This window comes from Delphinus delphis, chromosome 9, assembly GCF_949987515.2.
Source record: "Delphinus delphis chromosome 9, mDelDel1.2, whole genome shotgun sequence".
In the NCBI taxonomy this organism is placed as follows: domain Eukaryota; kingdom Metazoa; phylum Chordata; class Mammalia; order Artiodactyla; family Delphinidae; genus Delphinus; species Delphinus delphis.
In genome coordinates, this window is record NC_082691.1 from 12,411,217 (window position 1) to 12,422,785 (window position 11,569).

At 40.8% G+C, this 11,569-nt stretch overlaps 1 protein-coding gene across 1 annotated transcript in view; it reads left to right on the forward strand.

Annotated features, from left to right (window-relative positions):
- The window catches only part of C9H7orf25 (chromosome 9 C7orf25 homolog), a 175,940-nt gene extending 168,825 nt beyond the window's left edge, over positions 1 to 7,115 (forward strand). The window contains exon 5 of the transcript XR_011246590.1: positions 6,484 to 7,115. The gene's annotated coding sequence lies outside the window, so the exon portion shown is untranslated. The remainder of the gene's footprint in view (positions 1 to 6,483) is intronic.
- The last annotated feature ends 4,454 nt before the right edge of the window (positions 7,116 to 11,569 follow it).

Genomic DNA, 11,569 nt, shown 5'->3' on the forward strand with positions numbered 1-11,569 from the left:
ACTTTGAAAATGTAGCTTTTATGTCTACTTGCTTGCATCGTTCCTAACAAGAAATCAGCTGTCATCTTTTTTTGTTCCTTGTATACAATCTATCATGTTTTTCTCTGGCTGCTTTAAAGACTTTTCTCTTTTTTCACTGCTTTTGAGCAAGTTAATTATGATGTGGCTTGGTGTAGTTCTCTTCATTTTTCTTAAGCTTAGGGTTTGTTGAACTTCTAGGAACTGTGGGTTTATAGTTTTCATCATTTTTGAAAAATTTCAGCCAAATGGTTTTTTCCTTCACATTTCCCTCCTCTTCTATAAGGACTTCAATTACATGCTTGAAGTTTTTCCACTTCCACTATTCACTCAAGTCCTGTTAATTTTTTAAATTCTCTTTTTCTCTGTGTTTGAGTATTTCCTTTTTTTTCTTTTTAGCTTTTTTTTTTTGGCCATGAAGCATGTGGGATCTTAGTTCCCCTACCAGGGATCGAACCCATGCCCCCTGCAGTGGAAACACGGAGTCTTAACCACTGGACCACCAAGGAAGTCCCTCTGTATTTGCATTTGAATAGTTTTCATTACCATATTCTCAACTTTACTAATCATTTTATTCTGCAATGTCTACTTGTCATTAATCCCATTTATGTATTTTTCATCTCATTGTTATTTTCATCTCTAGAAGTTGATTTTTTAATATATCTATCTTCCATTTCTCCACTTATCTTTTTAAAATTTTTTAATCTCCATTTATCTTTTAAACATATGAATTACAGTTATTTTAATGTCTTTTTTTTTTTTTTTTTTGCTAATTTTAGCATCTGTGCCAGTTCTGCTGTGGTTTCAATTGATTGATTTATCACCTCATCAAGTACTGGATTTTCCTATTTCTTTCCATGCCTGGTAACTTTTTATGGGATTCCAGATATTATGAATTTTATCTTGGATGCACGTTATCTTTATATTTCTATAAATATTCTTGAAGGGTTTTTTTGGGGGGGGAACAATTTACTGGAAAACATTTTAATTCTTTTGGGTCTTGCTTTTAAGATTTATTAGGCAGGATCAGAGCAACCCTTCATTCAGGGCTAGTTTTTTTCCATTAGTGATGCAAGATCCTTCAGGCACTCTATCCAATGTGCCATGAATCATGAGATTAGCTAGTCAGTCTAGATTAGGCATTTTTCCTGGTCAGGCTGTTGTTACTTCTTTTCAGGTGTTCTTTTCCTGGCCTTGGGTATTTCCTTTACATGCATGAGCTGATCGGCACTCAGCTGAGTACTTGGGGCATACCCTTTACATATCTCCCAAATCCTCTCTCTGTGCTTCCCTGTTCTCTCAGTACTGTTCTGTATATCCTAGTCACTTTGTCTCTGCAACTAAGGGATTCCACTAGGCTACACCTAGGTTCCCTTGCCTGTGCCATGATCCAGGGACTCAGCTGGGTCAAAAGAAGAACTCACTTCATTTGTTTTCATAATTTCAGGAATCACTTTTCTTCGTTGCCTGGTGTCAAGTGTGTTGAAATCTGTTGTTTCATGTATCTCAGGTTTTCTATATTTTGTTCTTTTTAAAAAAAGAACAGTTGGGAGAGTCAGTTGGGAGAGTCGGTCTGGTTCCTGTTATTCCATCTTGGCTGGAAGCAGAAATCACTTCAGTGTCTTTTAACCTCTCTTTCATATATTCCACATCTTTATCACTTTATTTTACATTCTGCCTGTGCTTTTTTAAATCAATCTTCCAGTTTTGAATTCTTTTCTTTTTAAAGCTGTGTTTATTTAATCTATTTAATCTCTTCAATGAATTTTGAGTTTCAATGGCTACATATTTCACTTTTAGGAATCCTTTATATTTTTTATGGTTTCTATTGCTTCTATTATCCTATTTTATTATTCGTTTTGAACAGACCTATTTTATTAATATTATAAAGACTTATAAAGGTTTTTCTGTCATTTCTAGATTGTAGAGCACCAATTTTCCCTTTTATTGTATCTACAAAGTCTCTCTTGTGGTTATTTATTCCTTCATGTGATTTGATTTTTTTATTCTGACTATTAATCTTAGTCTGTGCTTTTTATTTGACTTAATTTTGTTCTTTGTGAATTCAAGGAATTGCTGTCTATGGGCCCTGAGTTATAGATGTGCCCTTACAGAACAATTTTCTATTTCTTCTGCAGTATCCCCAGGTATTCCTTGGTTTTGGGATGGGATTTCATTTTAATGACCTGGTTAGTGTTCACTGAACCCCATATGCAGTATAAATTCTGACCCTACACCTGCCCATTGTACAAGCTTATATTTGATTTCTCACAGTATAATAATTTTTTTTTTCTCCTTCTTACAACTGGTTTCTCCCCTGGAGTCTATATATTACAGTCTGTTCTATCTTAAAATAATAAAATTTACTTGAATATTATGCCCTTTTATCTTCTTTCATCCTTAAAGTCCTTAAAATTATAGTTTATACTCACACCTACCCATTTCTCAATAACCAACACTGTACTAAAATAGCTTATTAAAGAAATTCTCAGAAGCTCCATAGAACTGCCTGGCATAGTCTTCATCCTCTTTTATTTCCATGACATTCTGTGGTGCTGACCCCCTTCCTTTTTTGCATCTTCTCCTTGCCCTTGATGAGAACTCATTCTCAGTATAGCAAGGGGGCCATTTAAACAAAAATTTTGCACTTAACCTTCTAATGAGTGAAGACATGATATATATCTGTAAGGAACTAAGTGTTGATACTATTCCATCAACAGTTATGGATATTGGTGGGAAAAAGGAAAAGAAAGGAGATTTCAAGGCTTTGGCCAATTCTTCCATATTACTAAAGGGTAATTTAGTAGGATGACACTTTGTTTAACCGAGTATGAGTCTTCAGATATGTAAATACAGATCCAGTTCCAAGGATGAGGTGAGGAACACAATTGGTCTGAATCATAAAGAGAAAGGAATTACATTTTAGCAGGGAAGGAGGAAGGAAGGGAAACTCAAGAAACAAAGAGACATAGAGAGGCTGGCAGGAACTTGAAGGGGACAGGAGGTAAGCCAAAATAACTCCAGCCTGGACACCATGCAAGTATTGGCCAGGGAGAATCTTCCTGTCAACTACTAGCTTGTCTCAGGACCTGGGGGCATGGTGGGGCTGTCACAGATCTAGTTTCCAGGAGCTAAAGGAGAACAACATACAAGGGGCAAAATTATTCATGTGGAAATCTGTCAGAAACCAGCCAAGACTCTTTTTTGCATGACTCATACTGTCCACACCACTTCAGTCAAATTCCTTAATCAAAGCAACAAGAAAGAAACTTTATACTAGAAATAAGCCCAAACAGTGCTACCTCAAACCTTGACAGAAAGTTTATCTAGACCAGTACAAACGCAATAGAACTTGCTGCAGTCGTGAGAACGTTCTCTATCTGCATTTTCCAACATGGTAGCTTTTAACTATATGTAGACATTGAGCACTTGAAATATAGCTAATGTAACTGAGAAACTGAATTCTTAATTTCCCTTCATTTTAATGAATTAAAATTTAAATAACAGATGGCTAATGGCTACAGCAAACTTCTCTGTCAAGGGCTTTGTGAGCCACATGTGGTCTTTGTTGCATATTCTTTGTTTTTCTGTTTGTTTTATTTTACTTTGACTTGTTTTAATTTACTTTATTTTCACAACCCTTTAAAAATATAAAGTATCCTTAGCTGGAGGGCTGTATAAAAACGGGCCACAGGACAGATTCAGCTTGTGGTCCATAATTCGTCCACCCCTGACCTAATCTCTCAGAGCTTTTGAAAATCTTTGTTTTTAATATTATTAAAAGTAATCATTACTATCATCCCAGTGTTAGATGTGTTAGTGGCCTTTCTTCTTCTAATAGAATTTTCTGCAAACTGTGTTCCCTGGTACACTCATCCATTTTAGGTTCTCTCCACAACGAAACAACTCTGTTTAAATAAGTTGTGAAACACTCAATACTAAAACGCTATTTTTAAGGATTTATAATGCACATTAGTATATGAAGGCTCTGATGAGTTGATGCAGAATATTGGTTTTACATTGATTTGGGTCTTCTCTACTTATTTGACCCCCATGCAGGTGGCATGCAGGGCATATGTGTGTGCAAGAAGAAGTGTGTGTAGGTATTGTACGCAGCATGCATAGCTACACGATATGTGCATGTGTAGGTGTGTACATGTGAGGGGGGAGCAGGTTTGTAGCAGGTGACACGTATTAATATTCGGAAGAAGGAACGTTCTACAGAACCCACTCTTGAGAAACACTTGCTGAACAAGCCTGATGATCGAAATCTTTCTCTCAGGGCTCAGAGCAGAGGCACAGGCAGTAAATAAGTGATACTCGGGAGAAGTGGGAGGATTTATTCCTGTTGAACTAGTTTAGAGAAGCTGTCATTAAGACTTTTCAAGAAGGGCTGGTGAGGTCAGCTCTCCCTGGAATGTTCACAGATTTAAACAATGGGGTGAAAGAGGCTGCTACCTGGAAGGATGCCCCACGGGCCCCTCAGGTGGCCAGAATCAGCTTAGGTCCGCGCATCACGCAGAGCAGGCTGTGAGACCCAGGGAGACGGCTGGTGGAAATGGCTCTAAAGGGACTTTGGGGACCCTTGGCAGAGCAATTAAAAGTCACAAGACCTCTGTGAGGAAAAGAAAGTTCTTGGTCGACTTTAATTGAGGAAATGGAGAATGGCCTGAATTCAGTAGAGACCGAACAACAGATTTTGAAAACTTAGGAAGCCTAACTAGTTAACAAGGAGGAAATCCTGCCCTGAGGGGATTGAACAGCTCCATTGCTCTGCTAACCTTTGGAGAAGGAAGCTGGGTACAGAAATGGCACTCAATTCAGGGGCCTTCAAGGAACACTTTCAGCTTCTCTGAGAACCAAATTCCTAGATCGTCTTGTTTGTTTTTAATTTTCCAAGATGCTGAAGAGACAGAATAAAAGTAGAGTCGATTCACTGAAAACGCCTGGGTTTGAGTGCGGCCAGGAGAGGAGCAAAGCATCTTCTGCAAAGTTCCTCCTTCCTTTAGGATATCTGGAAGCTGAGCTGCCACTTTCTGAGGACGTGACTTCATATATTTACCTCCTGCTAAAGGCATTTTCTTGTCTGCATCTTGCCTAGGGAGACTGGTATTTTTGTTCTTTTCTGCAGATGTTTATAGTAACATTCTGTCTCTACAATGGCCCAGTTATGCTCCATTGATTTCTCCTGTTGATGACTTTTAATAACATTTGAGGGAAATGGGTGGGTGAGTGAACAATTTTCCTTTCTTGGTCCAACACAGATGGTAGATAGCTAAGCCCATGCCTGCCTCTGCTCTCCACGTCTGCTGAGGCTGCCTGGGCCTCGGAGCGTGTTGCTCTGTGCCTGAGAGAGCCCAGTAGCTGAGGACGTGAGCCTCTTACACTTGGCCTGTGGTTGAGGTAGGTCCAGTGGGCAGTGGGGATCCAGTCAGCTCCACGTGAAGGAGCTGGGCGTGTGATATCAGCACACATGCCTCCTCTCACAGACAGCTGTTTAACCTTTCCTGCGAGGATTCAGATTTTGAGAAGAATCTAATGAAGATAGAAATTCCTTTGCTATATAAAGGGACCCGTTTCTGGTGGTGACATTTCATATCTACTTGCCTCGAGCACTCATCAAAGGCCCTCATAGATGTGAACATCTGAGCTACTGATCCTGAAAGCCAGCGTGAAAGAGAATGCCGGTGACCCAATGTCAGGGCCGAGTGGTGTTTCTTAGCTGGAAGCAGCAGTGGCGAACGAGTGGCTGGCGCCTTTGTCAGAGCCCATGACTGGGTACGGCCAGAGCAGCGTGAGTACTAAGTTTAAACAAAGAACACAGGATGGCCGTGGGGCCGGCTGAGGCAGAATTCCCACTTCGACACCAAGACAATCTTCTTGCTTTGCTGAGTTTTACTACCGTGATGTCACCGAACGCTGCCGACAACAGAACTGTTATATCGCTAATGAAAGGGCCTTAAAACTAACTGAGGGACCCCATTATGCCAGTACTGGAGCTTGTCATAAAAATCATCGGTCACCGATGCCTCTGAGCTTGAGTCGGGCCTGGAGGGAAAAGAACTGTGAAATTTGGGTTCTATTCAGTTGTTTTGATCTGGACTTCTTTATGAGTAGAAAGAATGAAATTGACCATATGTGACCTTGTATTTCAAGGGAATCAAATCATTCAAACGAGAGAACTTAGCCTCTTGCCTAACAATTCCTCCAGTTCTCTTCAACGCCACGGTAATGGACCGAAGCCCTGCGTGGCTACATTTTACTAGCGTTTAGAGGACTGTAATAGTTGCATTGTTTCTCTGGTTACACCCCAAAATGCATTGCAGATGTCCTCAACTGAAATCACTCCCTGCCATTAATATGTTGTTGGAATAAAGGGCTGATTTTGGCACTGAAACTGCACCACCGGCGGGAACAGCATCAGGCAGTGAAAACAGCCTGACTCCTTTCTTCCTGTCTTCACAGGATGACAGATATTCACTGAGCGCCAACTATACACCAGGCATTTGCACTAGGAACTGGAAATATGATGGTGCCCTAAAAAAATGTGTCACTCCTGCCCTTACGGACCTTTGCATTGCTGGTAGGAAATATGCTTTTCTTTCGTTTCCTTAACTCCAAAACATATCATTTCATTTACAGCTTCTTGGTGGCAGGACATATTATCCTGGTAAATGATGGGTCAATAACAGAAGGTGGCCTTGAATCAAAAAACTAAATAAATGCTCATGGAATTCTACATAGGAGTTGAAATAAATATACAAACATACAAAACAATCCTCTCTGTATAATATACGCGGGAATGTTCAGAACACCCAGACACAGGCGAGGCTCTTCTCTGTGTGTGTGGAGGAGAATGAGCTCAGAGACCAGGGAGGGATACAGGGGATTTCAGCAAATGTTAATATTTAATTTTTTAGCTGGGTACTGTGTACACAGGTGTGTATAATATATATACATAATTATATGTACACGTGAAATGCATATAAATGCATCTACACATGTATACACACATCCATATACAATACACAGAATATTTTGAAATACAATTTCCATTTTACGATTAAATTTTAATTGTAAAATTTCTCAATTAAAAAGCTACGGCTGAACGGCCCCTGCGGAAAATCAGGTACGGGCACTGAGAACTAGTGGGACTCACCTGTATCTGCTCTTCACTACACCCTTATCCCCAAAGACAATTCTCTGAAACACACCTGTCTATTTCTTTAATATTTTACTTTTTTTTTTTTTTTTTTTTTTTTTGCGGTACGCGGGCCTCTCACTCTTGTGGCCTCTCCTGTTGCGGAGCACAGGCTCCGGACGCGCAGGCTCTGCGGCCATGGCTCACGGGCCCAGCCGCTCCGCAGCATGTGGGATCTTCCGGACCGGGGCACGAACCCACGTCCCCCGCATCGGCAGGCGGACTCTCAACCACTGCGCCACCAGGGAAGCCCATATTTTATTTTTTTATACTAGTCCCTGCTCCCTTTCTTTCCCAGATCTGTATCTCTAGATAGTTCAAAAGCTCCCTGGCAAGTGAGAGAAGCTTTCAAGGAAGCAACAAGGGATAAAATCACCTCCTCTTTGCTCACTTACACCCGTTTAAGAGGGGATGATGAGGTGTCTGAGAGCATCCTTAAGGAGTACCCAGTTCAAAGAGTTCATATTTATTTGTTACATTTTACAAATTGCGGAGAATGGTGTAGAAGCTGAGATACAATGGAGAACTAACACTTACCATATGAGGGCCAGAGTGAACTTTCAGTAACTCCTTGGGATTTCTCAACTGGAAGATTCCCATGAAGTTTTGTGTTGGATTACCCTGGGGGGTAGGGGAGGGATTAAGTTGTTTAATTACTGTTGCCATTCTGTGTTTTGTGCATTTTAGTTAGTTTTAATTTTGTACTCTACCCTGAGTCAATGCCACCAAAGGCACAATTTGGAAAATAATAATGATAAAAACATATCAGTTTTTCAAGTAAATGATTCTATGCTTGTCACAGCAGTGGAGAAATCTGTCAGAGCCAGACCATGGTATTTGTTCTGTCTGTTTTATGACTGTGTGAATTCTGAATGTCTGAGCTGTCCAAGACAGACATTGCATTTATCCAGACTTTAGACCTACCTTGACTTGTTTTACGGCTTTTTTTTTTTTTTTAATTCTGACTTCCTTGCAGTTAGGAAGTCAGAATTTCTTTTTTTTTCTTTTTTTAAAAATCAATTAATTAATTAATTTTGGGCTGTGTTGGGTCTTCGTTTCTGTGCAAGGGCTTTCTCTAGTGTGGCAAGCGGGGGCCACTCTTCATCGCTGTGCGCGGGCCTCTCTTGTTGCTCCAGACACGCAGGCTCAGTAGTTGTGGCACACGGGCCTAGTTGCTCCGCGGCATGTGGGACCTTCCCAGACCAGGGCTCGAACCCGTGTCCCCTGCATTAGCAGGCAGATTCTCAACCACTGCGCCACCAGGGAAGCCCCGATGTATCAGCGAGCAATTTACTTTAAGACATCATGCATCCAAATTGGTATTTCAAAGGTTGATCTGAAATGCCAGAGTAGAGAATGCTAAGTGGTTAGAAGGCATTAGTTGGCTGGTAGGGGTTGGAGGGTAGAGGAATGGGGCATGGAAATGAAAAACAAATGAGAATTTCATAAACTGATTTCATTTGGAGGGCTGGGCTCACAGTGGAGATAGGGTCACCCAAGTATAGGCTTGGCTTAGAGAACTTCCAGAAGTGAGCACTGCCACATGAGTTAACCCTCCTGTGTCCATAGCCTGGGCAATTTCTTCTCCCAGATGTTGAAACAAAAACACTTTCGTATATGTGAGAAAGTAAGAATATATGGTCTGACATGGTTTACTCATAGTCACAATGGGAAAGAATATTTGAAGTCTAGATTATTCTGGAAATCTAATCACTACAATTATGTTTTGAACAGATCAATTATCTGATTTTGAAAAAAAAAAAAGGTATGGGCTTCCCTGGTGGCGCAGTGGTTGAGAGTCTGCCTGCTAATGCAGGGGACACGGGTTCGAGCCCTGGCTGGGAGGATCCCACATGCCACAGAGCAACTGGGTCCATGTTCCACCACTGCTGAGCCTGCGCATCTGGAGCCTGTGCTCCGCAACAAGAGAGGCTGCGATAGTGAGAGGCCCGCACACCACAATGAAGAGTGGCCCCCGCTTGCCACAACTAGAGAAAGCCCTCGCACAGAAACAAAGACCCAACACAGCAAAGATAAATTAATTAATTAATAAACTCCTACCCCCAACATCTTCTAAAAAAACAAAGAAAAGGTATGTATGGTATTAGGAGAAAATCTTTTGTGTTCAAAACTTGAAAAATCAGTGAGGTATTTACAAATGCCTATTATTTGGTTTTGAAAGTGGATGTGACACTTGGGAGCTACCTGAGTCCCAGAGTGGGTGATGGGTCAGCAGACAATAATGAACAAAAATGTGCAGATACAGAGCTGCCTGGGTCCCAGCACTTGATAGTGACTCTGGAAATAGGTACTGCAATTATTCCTATTGAACAGATGAGAGAAACTGAGTCAGGTAACTTAGCCAAGGTCACACAGCTAGTAAGAGGTATAGTTGGTATTTAAACCTAAACAATAGGACTCCAGAGTCCATCTTTTTTAACTATTATACAACAGTTTCTCTTACACTAAGCTTCCCTTTTGTTCATTTGCCGCCTCTCTGCCCCTCATCACCATTTCCTCCTGATTCTCTCCATTTTTTTCTCTTCTTACCTCTTCCAGAATTTCCTCTGGCTCTATTCCTACCTCTGCTTCTTTTCTGTCTTTGTTTCCCATTTCCTCACTTTGTTCTTTCTTTTATGGTCTTTGTTTTTCCCTTACTCTCTGTTTACGTTTCTTTCTCCTTTAACTGACTTTCCTACTACACGTTCATGGGTGTGCCTCTTTCTTCTATGTCCTTGATAGTCCTTTTCTGTAGAAATAAGGAAGGCATGGTACACAGTCAATAAGGCTGCTTATTGATCTAGCATTAAATGTGTATATGTGGTATGTACACAGGATGCTCTACCGTATGGACTTAGTATTCTTTGATTGATTTAATTTAAAAAGAGATCATTCTAATATCTTCTACTTCTAAAAATAATGCCAGTAAAGATGACTATATAATACTTGATAGTTATATTACACTCCTATGTCTTTTCCTTTTTCCCTTAGTAAGTTAAAAAAAAAAAGGAAAGAAAAGGAATTTTCATCCATGATCTAGAACTCATTTAGAAATCTGAGTATACATTTTATTTGACAAAAGTGGATTTCTCCTTGTGAGATGGTGATGGAATACGTGCCTTTTCGAAGAGTTAAGAACCACTGCTGCCCAGGAGAAAAAAGCGTAAATGTATTCAGAGCATATATATGACCAGGTAACCTTTAAGACCTCATATAAATCTGAGGTTCTATAAATCTAGGCAAAGTAACTTAGTGCAGGAACATTAGCATTAGCTAGACTTTGCCAGCAATACTCTAAAATTAGACTAGTTCTAAATAAATCTGCCTACCTGTGTCCTAAAAGACAACTGGACAGACTACCATGTTCATCTGTTACCTTGGATTCGAGTTCATCTCAACAAATCCTCACCAGTGCCTTCTTGAGGGAGGAAGTGGGTTAAACATTGTGGCTACCAGGAAAATGAGGTCAGAGCTTCACCAACGGAAGAGCTCAAGGGTCAGGGGAGAGACAGATCCCTGCGGTCCTCCAGAGGAACAGACAGTGAAGCGACATAGTCTCACTGAGCTGTCCGCCCAGCAATTAGAGGGGCATGAGAAGCTGCACAGTGACACAACCACAAGGAAGTCATCAGCGTGAGTCATCTGCAAATACAGCCAAGTTCATGTCAGCTCCTTGCTTCAGCAGGTGGATCATTTATATTTTCCCTGGAAGCCATCCGCTGGTCTAAATGTTGTGGTTGAATTGGTTTTCTGTTGCAGGGGAGAAGCTGGCATTCCCAGAAGTAACTAGAATATGCCTGGACTCAGGCAGAGGTCCAGGCACAGGGAGAAAGATGGGGAGCTTTTGAAATTTTCTCTCTCCTACTGTGTGCCAGCTGAAGTCCCACTCATCTTTCCAACGCTCTAATCCTGAGCGAAACATGCAGCTCTAGTGGGGTCACCGTGGGGCTGCTTTGCTGGCTTCCTGATCTTTCGGTATTTGGCGGCTGGCAGTTAAAAAACAAGACGTAGCTGAGAAAGGAGAATTCATAACACACCTCATGTTTTCTGCACACTGTCAATTCCTCTCACATCTAATGTTTAATCAGAAAACATTTTGACGGCTATTGAAAAAGAAGAGTAGCAACTATTGACTATTTCCATGAACGACTTAGTCTGGGAAAGAGAGATCCTGAGATGGCAAATCAAAAATAAATAAATAAATAAAAGTCTGAACCTGTGAGATTTAGGGTGGGGAGGCTTAAGGGAAGGCATGCTTTATCTACTTGAACACAAGTGTTGCAGCACTATGACAAAATGGAATTTCTCCTGTATGTATTTGTTTCCCCTTAGAGTTGGAGTCATATTTTT